General features: G+C 31.9%; 1 protein-coding gene across 1 annotated transcript in view; it reads right to left on the reverse strand.

Annotated features, from left to right (window-relative positions):
- The window catches only part of BMT2 (base methyltransferase of 25S rRNA 2 homolog), a 51625-nt gene that overhangs the window by 3140 nt on the left and 23748 nt on the right, over positions 1–24737 (reverse strand). The window lies entirely within an intron of this gene.

Consider the following 24737-nt stretch of genomic DNA (forward strand, 5'->3'; position numbering starts at 1 on the left):
ACAAGATAAAAACTGGGAAAAAATATAAAATATTTTGTTTAAACTTTGCCTGGGAGATCTTAACTTTGAAGGCATGTTGCCTTGATAGTATATCTTCTATCCTATAGGGCTAATAATATAACTAATTTTTTTTTTTAATAGTGATGTTGGTTATATAAAAAAAGGAAGGATAAGTATGGTGAAGTGCAAGAAGACTTTTTCAACTTTGTAACGAACATGTACACTTCCAAACATCTAAGTTATGTTAAAAAAAAAAAAAATTGAAAGTCTGGTAGTTGAAGGCTTATGGTGAGAATTGCTGGTTATGTTATATATTAAACACTTGACAAGTGACCTTGACAATACCAATCTAAACTTATATAGATACAACCACATATTACAATAACTGAAAATTGCTTAGTTGACTTCCCCTTAAAAGCAAGTTATACCAAACTTAGCCTACTATTTTTAAACATAAAAGAATGTGCAGAGCTACAGTGTTGAGCAAATCTAAATCTTCATGACTCAGCAATCTGCACAATATTTCCTTCTGTCAAAGTATCATTACTTAAGAACTGCTTTTAAAAACAAAACAAAATGGAAAAGGAGGTGCAAAAATTCACTGAATAACCCCTTAAAAATTAGAATTGGATTAAGTTGAAGCTAGTGACTCCATGGGACATCAAGAAACAATAGAACAAAGAAAAAAAATGAAAAAAACAAAAGTATGAAATATCTGACTGGATATATAAATATCTGATTTTTCCAAATGACTTGGAAAATATATTAAGGAGAGATATCTCTCCTTATTAAATATATTATATATATTAAGGAGATTATTGGACTACCTGAAAGCCATGTTTTTTTTTTTTTTTTTTAAAGAGCCTAGATGTCTATATATAAAGTCTTCATAAAGAAAAAATACCCCCAATACTTAGACCCAGAGAACAAAACAGAAATTGAAAGAATACACTATCACCTCCTAAGAGAGGTCCCAAAATGAAAACTCCCAGGAATATTATGGCTAATTTCCAGGGTTTCTTTGTTAAGGAGTTTCTTACATCAAACTGCCAGAAAGAAATAATTCAAATACCATGGAGTCAATAAAGATCACACAAGATACAGCAACTTCCATGTTAAAGAATCAGAGGGTTTATGAAGTGATGAGCTAACCCAACAAACAGAAGAGATGAGAAACCAGAATCCAATAATATCCTGTGTATAAAAGACCCATTTGAAACAGAAAGACAGAAATGAAATAAATTGTAGCTGCTGAAGCAGGATCTATTATGCTTCAACTGAAGTAAAAAAAAGATTGGGGTAGTAATCATGATCTCAGAAAAATATAAAGCAAACAGACCAAATTAAAAGAGATAATCAGGGAAACTGTATCTTGCTAAAATGTACCACAGATAACACAATTTCTTATAGCGGGTTTCTCTGATAAAGATTGCATCTTTCAAATATATGTGGAATTGAGGCAAATTAATAAAAATAAGAGCCATTCCCCAATTGATAAATTGTCAAAGGATATGAACAGGGAAGTTTTCAGAAGAAATGGAGTAATATGAAAATATGCTTTAAATCACTACTGATTAAAGAAGAACAAATTAAAACAACTCTGAGTTACCACTTCACATATATCAGAAACAACAAATGCTGAAGTATTGCTGGTGAACTGATCCAACCAATGAGAAATATGCTCAAAGGGCTTTAAAAATGTGCATATCTTTTGATCCAATAATACCACCACTAGGTCTGTACCCCCCCCCAAAAAAAAAGCAAAAAAAAAAAAAAAAAGGAAAAATGACTATAGGTAGAAAATATTTACAGCAATTCTTTTTATGGTGGCAAAGGGCATGTTTATTAATTGGAGAATGACTAAACAAAATTGTAGCATATGATTATGATGGAGTACTAGTGTTACAAAAACTAAAGAAGGGGAGGTTTCAGAAAAATATGGCAAAACCTATATGCTCTATAAGTGAGAAGAACTGGAAAATCATTGTTCAAATAACAGCAAATTTGTAGCAAGTATTAACTCTGAAAGACTTGACTTCTCTGTTCAACACAATGATCATCAAAGACAATACCAAAGGACTCATGATGAAAAAATACTATCCCAGCTTCAGAGAGAGAACTGATGAATTCTTGATTGCAAACCAAAGTATAACTTTCTCACGTTTTTGGCTTTGTTTTACAATAAGGTTAATATAACTGATATCACATTGTTTGCCTTTTCAGTGAGTGAAAGGAGGGATTGCAATAAGAAAAATAATCTGGAACTCAAAATTTAAAAAGTAAAGAATGTTGAAAATAAGTAATTTTTAAAAAAGATTTCAAGTGGATGATTAATTACTTTAAGCATTTTCTTCATATTCAGCTTTTACTTCAGGAGGAATGAAAGGGAAAAAGTATTTGTTAGATTCTTGCTATACTGCGAAGTCCTTTGCTATGTGCAAGGGACACAAACAGAAAAATAAATGAGTTCCCAGTCCCAAGGAGCTCATATTCTAAACAGTGAGCACATATAGGACATTTCTGCTTTAAACTACCTAGGAAAGGCATACTAGTTCTCAATATATGATGGTAAAGCAGATGGTAATGCAATTTATTTTAATGTAACTTCCACTGATAAACCATACTTGAATCATTTGATGATGGGGAAAACATTGTTTTGTAGGTTGTTATTTAGTAGTTAAATATTCTCTTTAATATCTTTTTGTTCAGCGTCTTGCCTGGAGGAAACCAAAGTATTTGTAGATATTGCCTTCTTCCACTGACACAATATGTCTTCTAAGTTTAAAAGCTTCAGTCTCTACATTTCCTTGGTGTAAGAATTTTATAATGCATTTTAAAAAAATCACTGGAGAAAAGATTCCTCAGGATGAAAGAGCTATTTGATTAATTTTTTAGCACCACCATCAAGCTTGTAGCTTGATACCTAGCCATGTACATTAAATGATTAATAAGATGTTTTGGTTCCCCTCTTCCCCTTTAATCTGCAGGGTTACACTTAGATCTACTTAGAAGATGATAATGGGTTTAAGGCTAGGCAGAATCATAATGGATTTAAGCAACTTCTCTGAAGTTTAAGATCAGTTTAAGATATATATTTTTTATTATATTATTTATTTATTATATTTTTTAAAAATCTAGCTAAGTGTTATATAAGTAAAGGGCTTAACTGGAAGAAATCTTAGAAGAAACATCCACCTGAAACTGTAGAGTATGTAATCACTATGAGAGAAAGAATGGAAAATAATCAACCTGAGGTAGCCTTTTAGAAAAACTTTATGCCAAGGAGGTGGGATAAGAAAGAGAAGAAAAAAAAGATTAAGAACTAAAAACTAAGAACTAGGATATCATGTTATAGAAACCAACATAACTAGAGAATATCAAAAAAAAGAGGCTATCAACAGTTTAGTGCTCTAAGAGAGCAAAAGGTTATAGATTAAGAAAAAGCTACTGAATTTGGCAATTAGATGATCAATGACCCCTAAAAAAGCAATTTCATGACAACAGTGAGCACAGAAGCCATATAATAGGAGTAAATGACAATAGAAGATACATGGCTATTATTGAAAGTAAAGGCTAATTTTTATTAGATTAACTTCTAAATTATTTCTAAGACAAAACAGGTATGAATACTAATGACTTAATGATAAATTATGAAAACATAAAGATAAGCTATCTATCTATATATATATATGTGATTTCATTTTAATTTCATTTAAATATGTATAATCTTTGGCACTAGCTTAAAAGTATTATCTTTTATGTTTCCAGAACCCTTTACAGAAGTTGATTTATTTCTAAAGCTGGAAATCTCAAGGGCAAAAGTTCTGAAAATATATTTTCATGACTTTAATGATTTTTATATTCAATATTGGGGAGAATGTTAAGAAAATGAACTAAAAGATTGGTGTTCACATTCATAACAAAGACAAGTAACAAGTTCAAGGTAAGAAAAATCTATTTTGATATAGTGCAGCATAGATCTGATTTAAAAAATGAAAATATTCTCACCTATTAAGACAACGTCAAGACTTATTGATTACCAAGGTGTTTTAAGCTTTAAAAAAATTTATTAAAGCTAAGTACTGAAAAGAGTTCATAGTAAAATTCTGCTACCAGTTGGTTTAGAAAGACTCCCAGTGCTAAGAAAATAGCATATCCAAATAAACACTGATGATTCAGGCAGCCGAGTTATTTTGGATAACTAGGATAGATCTTGATAATTTTGATATTATGCAACAAGGGAAAGCAGCAGAGAATCACTGTATTTAGACATGAATAAACGATCTCTCCTCAGTTCTCTCTCATTTTTAAAATAAGGAAAATGAAGTCCTGGCCAATTATTTAAAAAATACTAGAACTATAATCTAAACATAAATCTTTCAATTCCAGTGCTTATTAAGAATTTGGTAGATTCTGCTTACCTCAGTTTCCTCAATTATAAAATGGAGATAAGCCTGACAATCCAGAGCTGTGAAGATCAATGAGATAATTTATAAAGCACCTAGCAACTCTGGCACACAGGAGGCATTTAACAAATGGTTATTTCCTTCCTTCATTCCACAGAAAATATATGCAGGTGTGCATGAGTCCATGCACTGCTCCTAGATTTAATAGTAGTCTGTTATCTTGTTATTCTAAATGAGCGTGGAATCATAGTATGGTTTGCATAGTTGATAATGTTCTTCATTACCTTATTTATTTTCACAGGTTTTGAGGCAGATAGGATAGATATACAATTAATCTGCAGTTTACATATAAAGAAAATGAGATTCACAGAATCCAAAGTTTGGAGCAATTTCATGAATCAAGATCAATCTAAGAATCCTTTCTACAGTATTTTCCCAAATGTTAATCCAGTGTGCTTCTGAAAACCTCTACTAAGGAGGAAATTGCTGTTATTGTCAGAAACATAAAATGGGTCCCAAATGCTCTGGGGAAAGCTCCATTGAAGTGCAAACACGAAAACTCTATGGGGCAGCTAGATGGCATAGTGGATAGAGCACCAGCCCTGAAGTCAGGAGAACCCGAGTTCAAATTTGACCTCAGACACTTAACCCTAAATTGTCTAGTTAACCCTAATTACAAAAAAAGAAAAAAAGAAAAAACTCTAATCATTTTTTCACACAACAATCATTCAAGCTGTTGAAGACTAACATTATAACTGCCCTATGATGAAACCTTGTCTAGGCTACATAGTGCCATACCTACCTCTGCCAGTTCCTTCTACCTATTCTTGTATGAAATGGTTTAAAACCTTTTCACCATTTTCGATGCACTTTTTGCCTATGATCTTCCTAAAATATGGTACCCAGAATTTAATTTGATATATCCTGATCAGAATGAAATATTTCACCTTTAATTCAATAAATATTCAATATCATTATATGCAATATACCATTCTGGTAATATTCCTTTGGCTCTCCATTTCTGCCTCACAGTCTCAGAGATTAAAAGAATTTGGCAAAGGACTAAAACAACTCAGCCCAGTCTTTTTTTCTAACCTAAATAGCTATTGAAACCTTGGTTATATACTTGGATCCTTATTCTCTTACTTCCAAATTAACAAAAAACCAAAAAAACAACAAAAAAACCACCAAACCATCATCTGATGGCATTTACTTGAATTTCAAACAACTTTCTTTAAAGAATTACCTTTTGTTTCTTGATTCAGTATTTACACTTCAACAGAATTGTTCAGACTCAAATAAGATCACATAAGGATAATTCATTGCAAGCTATAGTACAAAATGTACAACTTATTAATTATTGGTGTAAATAAAGTAGAAGCAAATCTAGGTATCTGGATAAATCAGACATTTAAACAAAATACTATAGAGACTGTGAGGTTGGTAGCACCAAAAATAAGGGGGAAAAAAGATGATGTCCAAATTTAATCTACAGTAATTTTACATAAGTTGTAGAAATTTTGAAAAGGCAAAATGACACAATGCATACAGCTAAATATAGAGTAAGGGAGCTATGTGATTTTGTTTAGTATCCATGTGATCATGGACAAATCACCTTCTCAATAAGGTGTAAAATGTAAAATGGAAACAATAATACTGATAGACCTAACTCACTAGGGTTGTTGCAAGAATCAGATAAGATAATGTAAAGAAAATGCTTTGTAAACATAAAAATATTAATTCAAATGTCAGTTATCATAAGGAAAACAAAATCTTTTGCATAGCAGACTGGATATAACAAAATCTAATTAGGCAACATATGTGATTACAATTTCTGTTTTAACTAAACAAGAAATTTCCCCAGGAAACTCTTGTAGTCATCATTTGTATATCATGAAAGAAATAGCTCATTTTGAAAAACTATCTATTAAGTTAACAACAAACTTAAAATGTAGGTTTCATTTAACTTATATGTTCCTGGAATTTCATGGCTAAATGAAATTCATAAAGTCAACAATATATCGTGGCATGGAATAAAATGTAATAAAAAATGTAAATGTAATAAAAGATCTTAGAAACCAGCCTAAGAGACCCAATCTGAAATAAATAGCAGCTTTAATGTAGACAGAAATGACATGTTCATATTTCTTTTGCATATTAGAGAGGATGTATATTTGCTGTATCTTCTAATAATTTCATAAATAGGCTTTTTGAAAATATTAGAACATGAAGAAAATAGATATTACCTGATGATACCAAATATTTTCTGGAGTTTTAAATATCAAAAGTTTTTATTAACTGCTTAATGTTTTTTATTTTCTGATCTGAAAGGACTCCAAATTTTAAACACCTCTAGATTTATATATGTATTTCAATGGCAGCAGATGAAATTATGTTTCTATAATTTGTTCTTTAATGCACCAACTACTTGGTCTCCATTTAAGTTTGAAACCTTTCCTGAAATACTTTTAGTTGTTTTTATTCAATTGTAATTAGCAAAAAAATCCTTGTCCTATTTATTCATCTATCATGCTTTTAAGCATTAGTTTCCCCATTTATTTCTTCTAACCACATCTTTTTTTGCAGTTATCTCACTGAAAATCATAACTGTTATACCTACTTTTTTTATAGTTTATCTGAAACATAATAAATTCTGCTCTATCCCCTCATTTTTAAACTGTGTGAATATTATAATTGTGTTATTTATATACCGAATATCACTGCAATCTATTGTTTAATCCATTCTGCTATGCTTTCTATGTAAAGGTTAAGTTAATTCTATTAATTTTAATTCTTTCTTTCCATTATATTCCCCAATACCTTTACTTCTTTTGTCTTTGTGTCCCCAATTTAGAGAAGGTTGTTTAAGAAAAGGAATGAGACTACACTAGTGATCTGTAACTGATGTGACCTGTTTCCACTGTATTGCCTTTCTTCTATGCCAGACCCTGATCACAATGCTTATACTTACTTTTCTTTTAATCCTCTCTTATGATCCAGCCTCTAAAGATTGTTTTGTTCAATCCAACTCTCATCCCTCTTCTCTTGTTTCCTTGTCCCTACCCGTTTGCTTGAGTTCAATGCTTACTATGAACTGTTTATGTTTAATTTGTCTTTGTTTAGATCAAATGAGTGAGTTTCATGTAGATGTCAGTTCCAGCTTCCCATCTCAGAATTCATAAAGAAAACATTTTTTCAAAGACTTAAAAATTGATAAATGCAAAATACCACTATAATTCTAGAGGATCAATAATGAAACACACTTCTGATCTCCTCACAAGTGACAGATTAGAGGTACAAAAATGAAACATATGGGCCAATGTGTAGATTTCTTTGACTTGACAGTGCTATTTTATTGGTTGCAATTGGAGGGAGGGGTGAACAACGAGAATTATGATAGTGCTGCAAAAATAGAAAATAACAGTAAATGAAACATTAAAAACAAAGAACAGGATATTAAAAACGAAACAGAAAAACCTTCCCCATCGATTAAAAAAAGAAGCAAAACAGATAACAAATCCTTATAGGAAATGCGAGTAATCAAGCAAAACAAATTCCCCACATTCATGTCCAAAAATGTTATATATCATTCTGCATATAAATCTGGAATCAAATGACCTTTTTCCAAATATTAAATACATCCTTCAAGGGAGGCATACTTGCTGCTACTAAGACTGTTCAAAACAATGTATTGGAGGCACATATACAAAAAATTTTGCTAAACAAGATTATGCTCCAAAAATACCACTTACCTAAATAAGTCACTTTCTTATCTTAGACACTAAGGCAATTGTTTATTTCAAGCCCTAACTAAAATTCCACCTTCTACCGGAAGTCTTTCTCAAATCCTCTTAATTTTAATGCTTTCCCTTCACTAATTATTCATTTTTTTTATCCTGTACATAGTTTGTACATATTTGTTTGACTGTTATCTGCATATTAGATTGACCTCTTTAAGACCAGATGGCCGACTTTTGTCTTTCTTTGTATCCTCAAAACTTAGTACAGGCTTAGCTTACAGTCTACCAGACGGTGAGCTCTTAATAGTTTATTTAAAAAATTTCCATTCCATAATACTTATTTATAAATATTGGAACATGATTAACATGTTTGGTTGGAATATGATTAACATATGATTAACTTCATGAATAATGGCAAGTACTTAAATTTTACTTTAGTCAATAGATGATTTATTTAGTTATTACTCAGAAAAAACTATTATTGACTGAACAAAAGGGTAATTCTAGACAAGGGGGAAACTGAGTAAATGGCCTTGTAAAGGATAACTATCTACAATAGCAATAAGTTTTCTATTTTCTTCTTCGCTGTTTTCCGTTTTCAATGTACAGTTCTATATTCCTATTAATTTGCATTTTTCTGATAAACACTGCATACACTGTTATTTTCAATATTCTTAGTACACAAAACCAGTACTGAATAAAACCCAAAAAGCCTAGTTAAAAATACATCCTATGATACTAGTGGCTACATTTGAATAGCTCTCTGAAATGCTCTTTTTGCACTCATCAATTTTACTGGGTCCAATTATGTAGAAGACCTTTAGCCATGAGATGAAACAGGAATAAACAGCACCTTGAAGCAAGAATTCATAACATATAATCTCTTCATTGTGGAGGAGCTTTTATTCCACTAACCTTTAAATATTCCCAAACTTTCTTCCAAAAAATTCTGATAGGAATTTGGTTTCTAAAAATTTGATAATATGAAACTCCTCTTTCTAAAATCATTATGAAAGGAAATATCAAACATACTTATGTATGTAATCAGGCTTAATTTCCCTTTTTCCTCCAAAATTCCCTCTCCTCTACTTAGCTTGACCCTGGATAAGCATTTAGAGATTTTGTTGCAAATAGAGAACTCAAAAAATAATCACTGGCTGTTTGTTGTCTTATGTGAATATATCCTATTTATCTTTTTGAAGGATTATGTATTTAAATAGTTTAACATTTTTCATATATTCTAAACAGTTTCTACCCTAAAGGAGCTTATATATATTGTTAGATCAGCCTAAAAAAAAATTTATAAAATAAATATTTATTTTAAAAAATTCCTATTCAAAAGCAATTCTGAACTTTCGAAGTAGGAAGGTACGATACTGATGAAGGTGGAGAAAAAGCCCCCCAAGATTAGAGATCTGGACAGGTCCTACAAAACAGGGAGTGATACTACAGAGAAAAAGCCAGAATTTACAGCCTCAACTACTCCCAGAGTCGAGCAGAGAGGAGCACTGAGCCTTAAGTGGGTCACTAGTTTTAAAGTAGACCTTTTGTTCCTTGACAAGACTTACTGCCCTAAAAAGTTTAGTGTCCAATCAGAGAGACAAGTTATAAATAATGTCAATCTCTCTCTCCTCCAACTTATTCCTTCCCCTATAAAAGACTTATTTGTACAGTAATTTCACTAAGACCTATCAGGACCTTAACTCCTGTCTAAGGGTAGCCTGCCAGTCAATGGGTCCATCAGAATTGCAGGTTCATTAGGAACTTACCACACCTCAATGGCATGTTCCTCCAGGTTAACTCTGAATTCCGTGAGAAAACTTAGCTCTCATCTTTCCCCTTAATTGCTAAAACGTCTTTTCTATACTAAAAACTCTATATGCATTTACTCTGCAATCTTTGCCTCTTCATTTGAAGAAGGTCTAAGCCTACAAATTACTTTAAGACAATATGCAACACCAGCCCCAACCCCTATACTTTTGGGGTTCAACACCCCCCCCATCATCAATATAACTAAATGATTACAACCTCTAAATAGAATTTTTAGCACATGTGACTAAATTCAGGCAAATTTATCCCATTCATAGGTTCAGTTTTCATAAATGGCCTTCACAGACTTCCATCTGGATTTGTGAAAGAAGTACCCATTATTAATGAAATGACAATTTAATGAAATACTAAATATTAAAGTACGTTCAAAACAATTTACACAGAAGACACATTTCTCTCACATAATCTGAATGTATGGCAAATATATTATTTTCAAATTTTTTTTAAGCATCTTTAGGAAACTAAACTAAACCAAATTGAAGAGTATTACAAAATAATTATACTGTAGTTTTGCAGCAAATTATTACAGATTTTGTGCGACTTAATTATAACACATATTTATAGTATGCTTATGTTTTTCCCTTTATATGAAATTCCTCTACTCTTTCCTCAAAGAACCAAAGTCTTAACAGATTAAAAATCCTTAAATTTGAATCTCAAAAACTATTTGGAAGACATCAAGACAGGGATAATGTGAATCTTGCTCCTACGTAGTTTTTTATCTCTGAGAGAAAACTTAATTTCTAATATTTGCCTTCATTTTTAAAGTACTTTTACATTCCAGTGGTCTCATTTCTAACAAAACACTAAAAGTTAATACCATCTGCTAGAGTCATTCTTAAAATGGGAGAAATGAAGCATAGAAAATAAGTGATTTATGCTTCTCATGATTATATGTTCTGAATCAGACTTACAGTACAAGGTTTTCAAAGTATCAGAAAGCCTTGAGTAACTGGCACTTTTTCAAAAGTAAAAAATGTCAAAGAAAGTCAAACAACCTATAAAAGTTTCAACTTTCCAAAATTGTACTCTTCCCTGCTTGTTTAAACAAAAAGCCACCTAGAGTTAGAGCTGGAGGCATCCTGAGAAATCACTTACCACTCTGCTACAAAGAAGTTGTGAGAGATTATAAAAGGTAACAAAAACCAGTATAAATACTTTAGAGGAACTTTGGCAACCAGCAGGTATGCCACTAGACTAAAGACTGTAAAATATTTTTTTAAAAATTTGTAAATGATTTTCAAAAAGGGGACAAGTTAATTACTTCCTTACCACAGGCTTCTGAAGAAACCTTAGTTTCCATTAAAGTTAAGGTCATGTCAAGATTAATGTCAATCTCTATAGAAAATCTGTCTTGCTACACAACTAGTTGTTAGTATTCTTTTTGATTCAAACACTATGTGCTTATCTATTTATTTCACAGATCAAGACTAGGAAGTTATTTAAAGGCTATCTAGTTCAACACTCATCTTAAAATAAATACATAGAAGCACAGATCTGAAAAATTTAAGTGATTTGTCAAGATAATACAGTTAGTAAATATAATAGATTTACTCTATGTTTTAAGTCCTATACCAATACCCCCAAATAAAATATAAGCTCTTATTTTTCCTTTTGTAATTTATATCTCTAGTACCCAGCAATAAAATTTTAATACTTCCTAGATTAAATTAGACTAGAAAGTAAAACTTGTGAGAATTTAGGATAAAAAGATTCACTAGGTAAACCAGGGTGACATAAACAATGAATATCAAATATCAATGTTCCTATATAAATTATGCCATAGGTAATCAATATCTATGTTCCTAATACTTTAATAACATACAACTCCCACCTACTTGGTCTGTAATCCTACTGATACACCCTTTTTGGAACAATAAGGCTAAAAGAAGAAAACAATCCATTTATCTGCCACTGAAATATGTGTGGGCTAACCTTAAACAATGCAGAACTGTTTTATAATTTAATACACATCTTCAAAGTTTAAAAGAGACAATAACAGAGGAGGAAACTTCTCGTTTAATTAAATAGGAACAAGGAATACTAAAGAAAATAAAGATTTTTCCATCCAATTTAATTCAACATATATTAAATATCTACTATATGCAAGGTATTATGGCAGGGACTAAGATACAAAACAAATGCCATTATATTTCCAATACAGGGAAAAATAAATATGCTCAAAAATACAAAATAAGACAAAGCAATTTTAAGAGGAAAAGGGTGCTACTACATTGAGAGTAGAAAGGTAAAAATGAAGCCAAAACTATAAATCAGTAACTTTTTAAAAAGGCTAATAAAAAAGATGGTAAAGTGAAGAATAAAGGCTAATGATCTAAAGTGAAACCCTTAATAATGTTGAATAAATGAAGCATTGCTTATTAGATTTAATTATCAACATAATATATCAAACATTCCAAGTGATCTCTCTGCTTTGTCTAATTTCAATTTTTTTTTTAATAGCTTTTAAAACATTCCATCCTCTAAACAATAATTTCTACATTTTGAGTACTGACCTCCTTTGGTATAACTTTCCTGCATTTAGTTTTGGATCCACATTAAGTGATTTAAAAAAAAAAAAAAGAGTTAAACATGGGGGAGGGGTGAAAATAGGCATTTTAGATGGTACTCTTTCCACATGCAAAACAATGTTATTCAAAATGCCTTTTTTGAGAAGCCTATAGTGAACACAGAAGAATCTTACTCATTATGAAGATCAAACAGTGAAGCTCCAGAGGGATGTAAAAAGTGCATAAGGCTATTTGTCCCCATGGTAAATGGTATCAAATTAGTGGGGGGGAGAGTCCCCCACCCACAATTGGCAATGGCCATGTGGCCTATGAATAACCTGCATGGGACCTTCATTGTTTCGGCTTTCCCAGGGAGACAAGTCACTGGAGACCCTGTATACTCTACTCAACTCCTTGGGATCCTAAAGATATTTTACCCAATTCGGGAGAGCACCCCAATTCTGCCTGCTTTCTCCAGATACTGAAGGACAATCAAAAATAGAAGATTGACAAAAAAGTTTTGTTTTTTGAGTTCTTCTGTTTCTACTTTTTGGGGTTTTTCTTTCATCTTGCTCACTGCCATCTTGATGGTACCAGTGTACCTGTCCACCTTAAAAATGACTTTTGGTTAAGATACTATATAGCTTATTACAAAAATTCAAATATAAAATAATAAAAAAAGATTCTTAATAAATTATCAAAGCAACTAGATGGTACAGGAGATGGAACACTGGACCTGTAGTCAAGAAGAACTGAATTAAAATCCTGCCTTAGACACTTACTAGCTATATGATTCTGGATAGGTCATTTTGATCTTTGCCTTGGTTTCCTTATCTGTAAAAAGGAATATCAATAATAGCCCCTGCCTCACAAAGTTATTGCAAGGACAAAAACAAAATAATATTTATAAAGTATCTTGCAAACAATATAAATGCTATCATGATCATAATTATTACTTATGTTTTAGTCAGAAAATGGGACTTATTTTAAAAGCTCAAAAGCTGCTTTAATTTTCCTTCAGAATGTTGATTGGATTTTGAATAAATGATCTCTGGATAACTGAGATGTCTTTTTTGAGGCAGAATAGAAGACTCTCAAACGAGAAAATTTCTGAAAATACCATAGCATGATGTGAGCTGAGTTTTGGGGGTTTGTTTTTTTAATTCCAAATTCCAGTGAACATACTCTATTTATGGAATCTGCTTTATAATATAATTTTAGGGAATAGGCTAAAGGCACCAAGAGGCTGTGACTAGCCGGCGTTTTACTGTCAAGTCAAAGGCAAAATTTGATGTTTGATCTTTTTGATCTGGATAAATGTAAAATTCAAAGAAAGCTTGCAGGATTTTATTAAAAGCAAAGGTAGGATGTGTGCTTTACTCTTTTATTGGAGAGTGAGCCAGAGCACACAGGGCTTTATCCCCATAGCATACTGAAGGTTTCAGGTATCTTTGCAGCTATTGGGAATATGCCTGGATTTAAACAAAATGCCATAATCAAGTCTTTCACTTGGTGAAAAAACATGAAGTTTGAAGTGGACAAGATGGATATATGGGTGGGATTCTAATACAATTAAGGGATTCAAAGCTAGGTGAATGAATTAAGATAACCAAAATAAGATATTAGAGATCCACATCAATCTAATATATCTGCCTATCTTTAGTACTGTCACACCTCTACCACTCTCCAAGATTATTCAAGGACCACTAAACAGCAGTGAAGCAATCAAGATTCAAAAATATTTTAGCAGGCCACAATAATGTATCAAATATAGTAAAATTAAATTTAATAGGTTAGTATGATGGTCAAGTAAGCTGTATCTTCAAAAAATTAGAAATATGCCAATAAAGCACAAGATAAAATCAACAATCATTCATTAAATAAGAAGGAAAAATAAGCTCCTACCAAAAAATGTCCAGAGCAAAAGATATTGGCTTACTACCCCATATGCTCTTTTGCAAATGCCATAGATTTCATTTAGCAATGGCTAGAGACAAAAGATGACTTGAGACCAAAGAAATCTGAGTGGAACCATCAAAGACCTTCATCAGACTTTACCCTTCCTTCCCCCCCTGCTCCCCCCCCGCAGTCTTTTAGGATACCTCCCCTGCATGAATACTGTTGTAATGGTTATAAAGACAGAAAACTACTGGGACTAATAGTAGGTAGTACAGAGCCTCACCAATTGCATTCAGCAGCCAAACTAACATCTACCATAATCTCATGGGGTTTTCTCTTGGCAGGAATTAAAGACTCAGTAAGAAGAAAAAAAGACAATGAGTTAAAAAAGAAAGGCATAACACACACAGAAATGTGATCCTCAAGCATGAAAACTCCCAAGTCAGAGAAAAAAATGCTCCAAGTAGAAGAGAAAATACAAACCATAGAACCACATTGGAATCAGATAGTTCCAGTTATTAGTGTGGGGAAGAATATCTGATATATGATATACCAAGAAGCAAAAGAGAATTAATAATCCTAGGTTATCTTTAAAAGTTAAGCATAATGGAGTCAAGGAAAGAACTTTTAAAAGAATTTGTTACTTCCAAGCACTTGCAAGGAAACTTAATTATGCTTAAAAGTAAATATTAATTATATGTACACCCGCCCCATGCCCCATCCTGTACAATATTTAAGCTTTTAAAGGAAAAACTAAAGCTTATTTAAGATAGTAATCAGTGGATCCTTCAATACACTGTTTTCAGAATTAGACAAAAAGATAACATGAGATGTTTACTCTTGCTAGGTTCTATGCTTAGCAATAAGAAGTAAAAAAGCAGCAAGACAGTTCCTACTCTCAAGGAGCTCATACATTAATAGGAGGGAAGGAGTATGACATGCAAACATATATAAAGCAATCTATATGCAAGATAAAAAGGAAGTAATTAAAAAAGAAAAGTCAAATGAATTAAAATGGGGTTAGGGAAGGTTTCCTGTAGAAAGTAGGATTTTAATTGGGACTTAAGGGAAACCAGGAAGGTCAGTGGTTAGAGTGGAAGAGGTGAAGTATTCCAGATATTAGGGACAATAAGTGAGGAGGTCCAGAACCAAAAAATAATAGTGAATTGTGTCATTGAACATATCAGGAAATAAGGTCTAAAAGGAGTATAAAGGTAAGAAGGGACTACATTATAAAAGATTTTAAATGTCAAACAGGTCATTTTGTATTTGCTCCTGGAAGGAATAGGAAGACACTGGAGTTTATTGAGTAGGGAAGTGACATGACTGTCTTTGCAAGAACTTTGTTGATTATCTAAGAGAAAGTTTCAGAAATATCCACTTTTGGCAATATGTAAGAATTCTTTAGAAGAACTAATGATGCACTATGGTTTAAAGAATTTGTAATCCATAAACAACAAAGAGATCAGTCTTAAATAGAGACTAAATAATTTTATCACAAAGAGGGATGTCAAAGAACACATTAAAGATAAATAAATTAGCTTAGCCTTACAAAACTATGAAAGTAGCTAAATTAATTTCTAGGGGCAAAGTGTCAAAAAAGTATGTGTGTGTATATATATATATATATATATGTAAAAACACATACACATCTATGTACTTTTTGTACTTACAAAAGAGTAAAAGGTCTAATTAATTAGGCATGCAAGAAAACTGAAATAACCAAACAATAGCAATAAAAATGGAAATTCTGAAAAATCAGTGATTTAATCAACAAAATTAAAAATACAATTAAGCAGACAAAACTATGTGCTATTTTTGAAAAAGCAACCATGAAATAGATCAACCATTTGCTAATTTGTTTTGCCTTTAATAAAGAGAAAAACTAAATTGCCAACGAGCCAAAGGAGAAACAAAGAGTAAAAGAAAAATTTTAGAAACTGCTACAAAATTGTATGACAAAAACAAAATTTAAATGAAATAAATATTTACAGATATATAAAATGCCCAAATGAACAAAAAAAGAAAATGGAGACATCCTCTGTAAATAGATATGCAGATGAATTACTGAAAGGATGAACCCTATTATATAAAATATTCACAAAATCAAAGACATTCCACTAAAATTCTGAGACACCAATATCCTAAACCAAGGAAAACAAAGCAATGAAAATTTTCACTAATGAATATTAATACAAAAGTGAGCAAAATATTAGTCATCCTACAAAGCAACATTCCAAAAATTTATCTCAGTGTTCAAGTTCAATATGTGACAGGAATTTTGCAAAGATGGTTTGATATTAGAAAAATTTAAAGGTAATCATAATGAAAATGGGCATAATTTTTCAATATATGGAAAATAAGATACTATAATAAAAATATAGGAAAAACCAGCTAGCATTACTATAAAGTTGAAAAACATTAGAAACTTTTCCTAATATAGCCAGAGTAAAGCAGGATACCCATTATATCCACTTTAATTTGATACAATGTGATAATTAGCCACTGCAAAGAAGAAACAAAGTTCTCTTTTGCAATAATTTAGAAAATTTAGAGAATTACAAAGAATCTATTTTAAAAAACCACCTTAAGATGATAACTTCAAAAAAGTATGATGTAAAAATATTCAATGAACAAAACTTTACAAAGTACAAGAAATTCCATTTAACATAGAATACATTTGGAAATTTATAATTACGAAGGAAATTTTGCAGAAATTAAGAAATCTGAGAATTTTTCAATTTTCATTACACCAAGTCATCCCAATACAACAAAAACGAGTACATTACACAAATTACCCTATAAATTCAATGCTATGAGTCAAATTAGCAGTAATATTTTATTTATTTGGAGAAATAAAAGGTCAAGAATATATTTTAAAATATGTTTTTATCCACATTCAGTCTCTATAGTTTGCTCTCTGGACATGGATGGCTCTTTCCATCATAAATCCATTAGAATTGCCTTAAATCATCTCATCATTATAAAGAGCCAAGAAGCTCAAGAATATTGAGGAAAAAACTTTTAAAAGGGGGAACACAAATACAAACCAATGGTTACGGAAACTATCTGACCATGGATTAACATTAGTGAAAAGGCAATGGATAAGTAATATTTAAATTATGCAATCTATTACAACTCTGTAATCTGGTTCAATCCCTTAATTTGAGAAAAACCTTTTCAGTTTGTTTTTTAATATGATAATATAGTGAGGACTACAGCCCAGGTTACTGATAGTTTTCAACCATACCATGAATTTAAGGAATTACTACACAAGTAAACTATGGAAAATGCTTGGGATCTGGAATAATACACATAAATATATATCAATATATTCATTGATGCCATTTTCTTCCATACATGGTCAATCAAAATAAAAGCTGTTCCCGTATTGTGATTTGATTATTAGAGTATTTAGCACACTGTAGAACACTCAATATACACTGAAGAGCAGCTGGCTTAAAAGACACTTTCATTTTCATTTGTTGTCTACGTGATAACAAGCATTTTCAGATTTTATCTAAGAATGTCTAAGATACTATGGCATCTATGTGAAGCAAACTCAAGAATTTGCTGAATTCATTCGGTTCTCCTTTATGGTAGATGTTCACCTTGCAGACCCCATAGTACTATAATTAAGAAGCTTAAGACTTTATAGACTTCATTTCTGTCAAGCAGTAAAGACCCAAAGCCTCAAATTTATAGAAGAGAAAAATATGGTAAAGGAATGTAAAGCAGTTTCCTCAAGGTCATTCTGGAAGCAATTGTAAAGGTAGGGACAAAATTTAGTCTAGCTTCAGAGATCCTATGGAATACAGCAAAGAAAATTAACTGAGGGAGTGGGAAGTGTAAGAGGATTTTTAATGTGCTATAATTGAGGAATTAGTACTGCTGTTTCAACTGTATGGAAACTTATCATGTCCAAGGGAAGTATTTCTAGGAGAGAGGGATACTCTGGGAAATATAGGTGAGGTAAAAATAAAAGATATAAATAAAAGTTTTTTAAAAACACTATTTTAGGTAAAGGTTTAGGAATGATTTATTACATATTGCTGCTTTTAGTCAGGTAAGAAAAGGCAAACTTCATCAGCATAGATTAAACAGATAAAGATAATTTTTAAAGATGAATGGAAAAGTCTAAACATGTACTAAATTTAAAATGCCTCTGATTTTTAAAAATACAAGGCTCATCCCTTCCTACTGATCTACAATGATTATATTTCTTGAATGATAGCCAAGTTTAAGCAAAAATAATGAGGTGGTATTCTATGAATTTCATATAGGCTATACAAAGCAATTTTGGGCAAAATGCTATATACTTTTTAATTAGCCATTCTGAGCACACAATTATATGCTATCTTCTATTATTATATGTCAGATATATAGTAGGCATTTAAGATTATTTGCTGTACTAAATGTGCCATGCTGACAATTACTAAGCATTTATTACTATAATAATACTCTATATAGAAGACTTAATTTTTAAGGGAAATATATATACATTATTTCTAATTCTTCCCCCACCCCCTCCATTTTCAATATAATTTATTCAAAATTAATTGAAAATACAAAATACTACCAAAAGGCTGATCTGTCTGAACTCCATTCAGGATTTTCTTGCATAGAGTCACTGTACTTTAAAAAAAAAATTCCGTTAAAATATAATGAAATTCTAATAACCTTAATTTTAATTTATACCAGGCAAAATACCAAATAAAAAGTTTCATAAAATTTACATTCTGTTTTAGAATAGAAAAAACAAAAATTCTTGATTACATTTAATTAAAAAGCTTTAGTACAAACAAAATTAAGTGGGAGGGAGGAGTTTATCTCCATTAAGGATCTGATATCTAAAATATATAGGCAACTAACCAAAATTCATAAACAAAACCATTCTCCATTAAGTATTCAAAGGACATAAACTACCATCCAAAGAACAGCAAATTATTAACAACTACAGGTTGGGAACGTACTTAGCATTTAATAAAAACCTGAAATTCCCCCCAGACAGAATAATGATCATAAAATCCAATGAGAAACTGCATGTAATGACTTTTTTTTTCCACCACAGAATTATACCAAGTCAAAAGAAGCCCAAAGGAAAGAGGATGATCTGCAAAGCAGTGCCACCTTAGGTGACCATGTCACTTCTCTCAGCAATACCAAAAAGAAATTCCATGAGAAAGTCACAGAGGGGTCAGTAACTAGACCTTAGAAGACCCAGGGTCTGCATTCAAACCAGGACAGCTCAGATACCAAGTGACTCAGGGTCCCTACCAGGCTATCTTGAAATGTTATACAAGACCCGAAAAAAAAACCAGGAGTAAACCTCAAAAGACTGACCGAGAAGGGGACAGCTAGGTAGTATAGTGGATAGAGCACCAGCCCTGAAGTTAGGAGAACCTGAGTTCAAATCTGGTCTCAGACACTTAACACGTCCTAGCTGTGTAACCCTGAGCAAGTCACCTAACCTCAATTGCCTAAGCAAAAAACAACAACAACAACAACAAACTGGCAGGGAAGGGGGGGAGGATGGACAGAGAGGAAGAAGACACACTCCAGAAGGTAAAAAGTCAGTTTAGGAAAGCCAGGTGTCTCAGGATAAAACCAAGGAAGGCTGACCACCTCACTCACAAGTTCAACAGGGAGAGGACTTTGAACCTGGCACAAAGTCCCAGTTCAGTCTATCCTACTCTACTCAGCAAATCTAATCCCTGGATCAATCCACATAAAATCTGTTGTAGATAACAGTGATTCTCCCCAAAGGAAAGTTAACTCTATAATAGATATAAGAAGAAACTTGAACAAAAGTGGATTTTTCAGATGGACTAAATGAGCACTTAGAAGAAACAAAGCAAAAGATTAAAAAAAAAAATCTTTGGAGAAAAGAATTAGAAAAACAGCTTAGAAGATAAAATGGCATCGTATATATGTAATAGTATAATATCAAGTGGTATCCATGATATTATATACCATAATATTACATGCTATATGCAATATCATACATTATGCATTATTATAAGAGGACAACACTGTAAATAAAAACAACTGAAAAACTTGGATAAAAGAAATGACTAAAGATGCCTCCAGAAGACCAATGATGAAGCATATGCTGCTAGCTGCTTGTTTTCAGAGGTACTGGGCACAAAGCGTAAAGACATACATTCTTGGACACAAGATAATGTGGAAATTTGTTCTGTTGACTACACATGTTAGTTGCAAAAGTTTTATTGTTTTTTGAGAAGAGAAAAAAAGGAAAGAGACATATTTTGGATATAGCCACTGTGTGGATTCATTTTGCTTGACTATACTATTTATTAGAAGAGAATTTTAAGTTTTTTTCTCTTGATTTTTAACTTAGGGAGATGGATTAGGAGGGAACATAGTAATAGTGATGCAAAAAACCCAAGAGGTTCACAAAGATTTTTTTTATGCACAGAAGAAATAAACCCGAGAAAAACAGGAGAATTTTGTAAATAACTCAGAATTTATCATTAAAAAAAAACCAAGTGGTATAAAATGGTTTAATATACATTTTTTTTTTTTTTTTTGCATTATCCATGAAAAAGCTCCTTTGTGTTATTTACGTTCAAAAGCAATTGTTGCTTAGAGAAAAGATGACCTAAATAGCTGGAGGACTATTTAGTGTTCATGTTTCAGTTGTGTCAACATAATAAAAATGACTATGCTGACAAAATTTATCTACATAAAGAATACTTGGTATTACAGATGTAATGTCAAGACACCAAATAGTTTGATAAAATAACCTATTTTGTTGGAGGAAAAAAGTGAACAAAAAAAAGTAGGAATGAAGGGAGAATTTTTTCTAGCACTTTTAGGTTTCAAATTATGTTTATAGAGCAGCAACTACCCAAAACACCTTTTTACTTTTAAAAAATTTGAAAACTAGATCAATGAAACAGTCTAGAATCAGTAATAAGGAAACAATAGCCAACTGTTTATTTAATAAAACCAGAAAATATAAATCAACAAAGAAAGAGTTCCCTACTTGATAATTGCTGAGCAAACTGAAAAGTGACTTGGAAGAATTTAGCTATCTATGAGATGGATTTATCTCACAGAGAATACTATTCTGATAAAAAGGAAAAAGGGAATGACTTCAAGAGACAAATACAGACAACACAATAAACTCACTGATTTACTAATACTGTTATAATAGACACAAGAGATGAGGAAAAAGTAACAGAGAAAGAAAATAAAAGCATGGAACTGCTCTGAAGAAAATATACCTGTAACAATAAACCTGGAACGAAGAAAATGAAGGAAATGCCATGGTCAAAAGAATTTTTAAAACCTAATGTGAGAAAAATAAGAGGTTAAAAAAAAGGAACAGCCAAGTAGCTCAAAGTCAATAAGATAATGAAAAAATAAGCCAGGAAAGTAGTATTCAAGTCTTACTTTACTTTTCTTGGCAAAAGAGAATGATCCTTTTAATGAGAAAAAAAGCAGAAAAGAGTTGGCTAATACCAAATTGATAGCCAATGAAATAGGTTCACTGTTTAAAGCTAATAAAAGCCTTAGAGACGAGCTAGTCCAACTGACTCTTTTATAGTTCAGCAAACTCATGATCTGAAAGTAATTTGTCTACAATTATATAGGAAGTAAAGCCTAGATTCATCAAATCAAGGTCCTCTGACTCTAAATCCAAAGACCTTTCTAGTCACTATGACATAGCAAAATATATAGGGGTATAATAAAACAGTATCAAGCTCTTGATGAATTTAAATCATGGGGCCCACATGAACTATAATTTAGGGTGCATATAATAACTGGCAAGGTGACTGCTTGTCCTTGACAAATTTCAGTACTGGGTGAGACATTTTACTTATTTTTTTCAGCTTTAATAATAATTAACATATTTTAACTAAAATAATTTGTCTTTTTTAACATCACACTTTTTAAAATAGAGGGCTGAGGTAGCCTAACATCTTGGGGTGGGGGGGTTTGGTTTTTTTTTACCTTTTTTTTTTTAAACAAAGTGAGATCAATGTTTAAAGAAACATTTCTCTATATCTAACATTTCTCTAGAACACTAAACACGAGAAGCTTTTGATCTCAGTTAGTGCTAGGTCCACCCTGGTTTCCCAAAGGGATAAGGAAGGAATTTGCCCTTTCCCTCTTTTTCCTCCTTCTTGGTCCGCACTGCTATGCTCTCTGTCCAACTAGAAAAGGGTGGGTGAGAGCTGGGCATGCTCAGAAAGGGTACCACATTTTAGAAAGTTAAGACGTACTTAATTAAGTGCTAATTACAGACCATGTACTGGCAATACAGATCCTTATAAGCAACAAAGGTTGAATGGCATATCTGAGGAAGAACAAGTAAACCAGTATAACTTAATCATGAATTGTTTGAAGGGGAATATATTCATAGTTAGGAACTATATCCTGAATGAAGAACCAACAGGGAGACTGAGGAGTTGTCAGACAAGTGGGAGAATCAGGAGAAGTAGGATAATAAATGAAAGGAAAGTCTATTGAGAAGATGGTGATTAATGGGGGCTTAGTGTGAAGAAGAGGACCATTAAAGCAGAGAGTACCTAAAGGACAGTGATCAAGATGATCAATTATAAGATAATGCCACATATGAATTAAAAGAAAGAATTGGAGATATTTTAGCCTATAGAAGACTTCTTATGGATGAGAATAGTATTCAAAAGTTTGAAAGATGATAACAAAGAAAACGATTCAGACATATTCTGGTTGGCCCCAGAATGCAGAACAAGAAACAATGGGGTGGAAATTGTAAAGAGATAAGTTTATATCAAAACTTCATTTGGTTGGACTACATAGTCCTCCCCCAACTCACATCTTTGTAACGCTGTAAAACTTTCTCTGATTACAAATGAATAACTTTATACCCTTCTCTAAGACTGTTAATACTTCTGTTATGACACGTACCACTCCTTGCCTTGCATCAAAGTTATTTCTGCACAAATCTTCTCTTTTATTGAACTGTAGGCTCCTTGAAAAAAGACTAGCAAGGCTGATCCTCAGTTTCTAATCTGATTTTGCTCTATTCTTTAGACTACAGTAGCAAACCTTTTAAAAGATTTTTAGATACTACAAAAGATAAAGAAATTATGCCCTAGAGAATCAACCAAAAAACTATTAGAAATAACCCACAACTTTAGCAAAGTTGCAGGCTAAAAATAAACCCACATAAATCATCAGCATTTTTATACATCACTAACAAAACCCAACAGCAAAAGATACAAAGAGAAATTCCATTTAAAATAATTGTCAATAGGATAAAATATTTGGAAATCTATCTGCCAAGGTTAAGTCAGGAACTTTATGAGCAAAACTACAAAACACTTTCCACCCAGAGTTAGATCTAAACAATTGGGAAAATATCAAGTCCTCATGGATAGGTCAAGCGAATATAATAAAGATGACAACACTATCTCGACTAAACTACTTATTTAGTGCTATACCAATAAAACTGTCAAGACACTATTTTATTGACCTAGAAATAATAACAACAAAATTGATCTGGAAGATGAAGAATTTCAAGGAAATTAATGAAAAAAAAAATCAAATAAAGGTAGCCTAACTGTATCAGATCTAAAACTATATTATAAAGCAGTGGTCCTCAAAACCATTTGGTACTGGCTAAGAAACAGAGTAGTTGATCAGTGGAATATGTTAGGTTCACAAGACAAAATAGTCAATGACTATAGTAATTCAGTGTTTGACTAGCCCAAAGACCCCAGCTTTTGGGACAAGAATTCACTATTTGACAAAAACTGCTGGGAAAACTGGCCTAGCATGGCAGAAACTAGGCACTGACCCATACATAACACTGTACACTAAGGGAAGGTCAAAATGAGTTCATATCTAGACATAAAGAATGATATAAACAAATAAGAAGAACATAGAACGGTTTACCTCTCAGATCTGTGGAGGAAGGAATTCGTGACCAAAGAAGAACTAGAGATCATTATTAATCACAAAATAGAAAATTTTGATTATATTAAGTTAAAAAGTTTTTGTACAAACAAAACTAAAGCAGACAAGATTAGAAGGTAAGCAATAAACTGGGAAAACATTTTTACATTCAAAGGTTTTGATAAAGGCAGCATTTCTAAAATAGAGAACTGACTCAACTTTATAAGAATTCAAGTCATTCTCCAATTGATAAATGGTCAAAGGATATGAACAATTTCAGATGAAGAATTTGAAACTATTTCTAGTCATATGAAAAGGTGATTCAAATCACAATTGATCAGAGAAACGCAAAGTAAGACAACTTTGAGATAACACTACCTACCTCTCAGATTGACTAAGATGACAGGAAAAGATAATGACGAATGTTGGAGGGGATGTGGGAA

Source organism: Sarcophilus harrisii, chromosome 5 (genome assembly GCF_902635505.1).
Source record: "Sarcophilus harrisii chromosome 5, mSarHar1.11, whole genome shotgun sequence".
Lineage (NCBI taxonomy): Eukaryota > Metazoa > Chordata > Mammalia > Dasyuromorphia > Dasyuridae > Sarcophilus > Sarcophilus harrisii.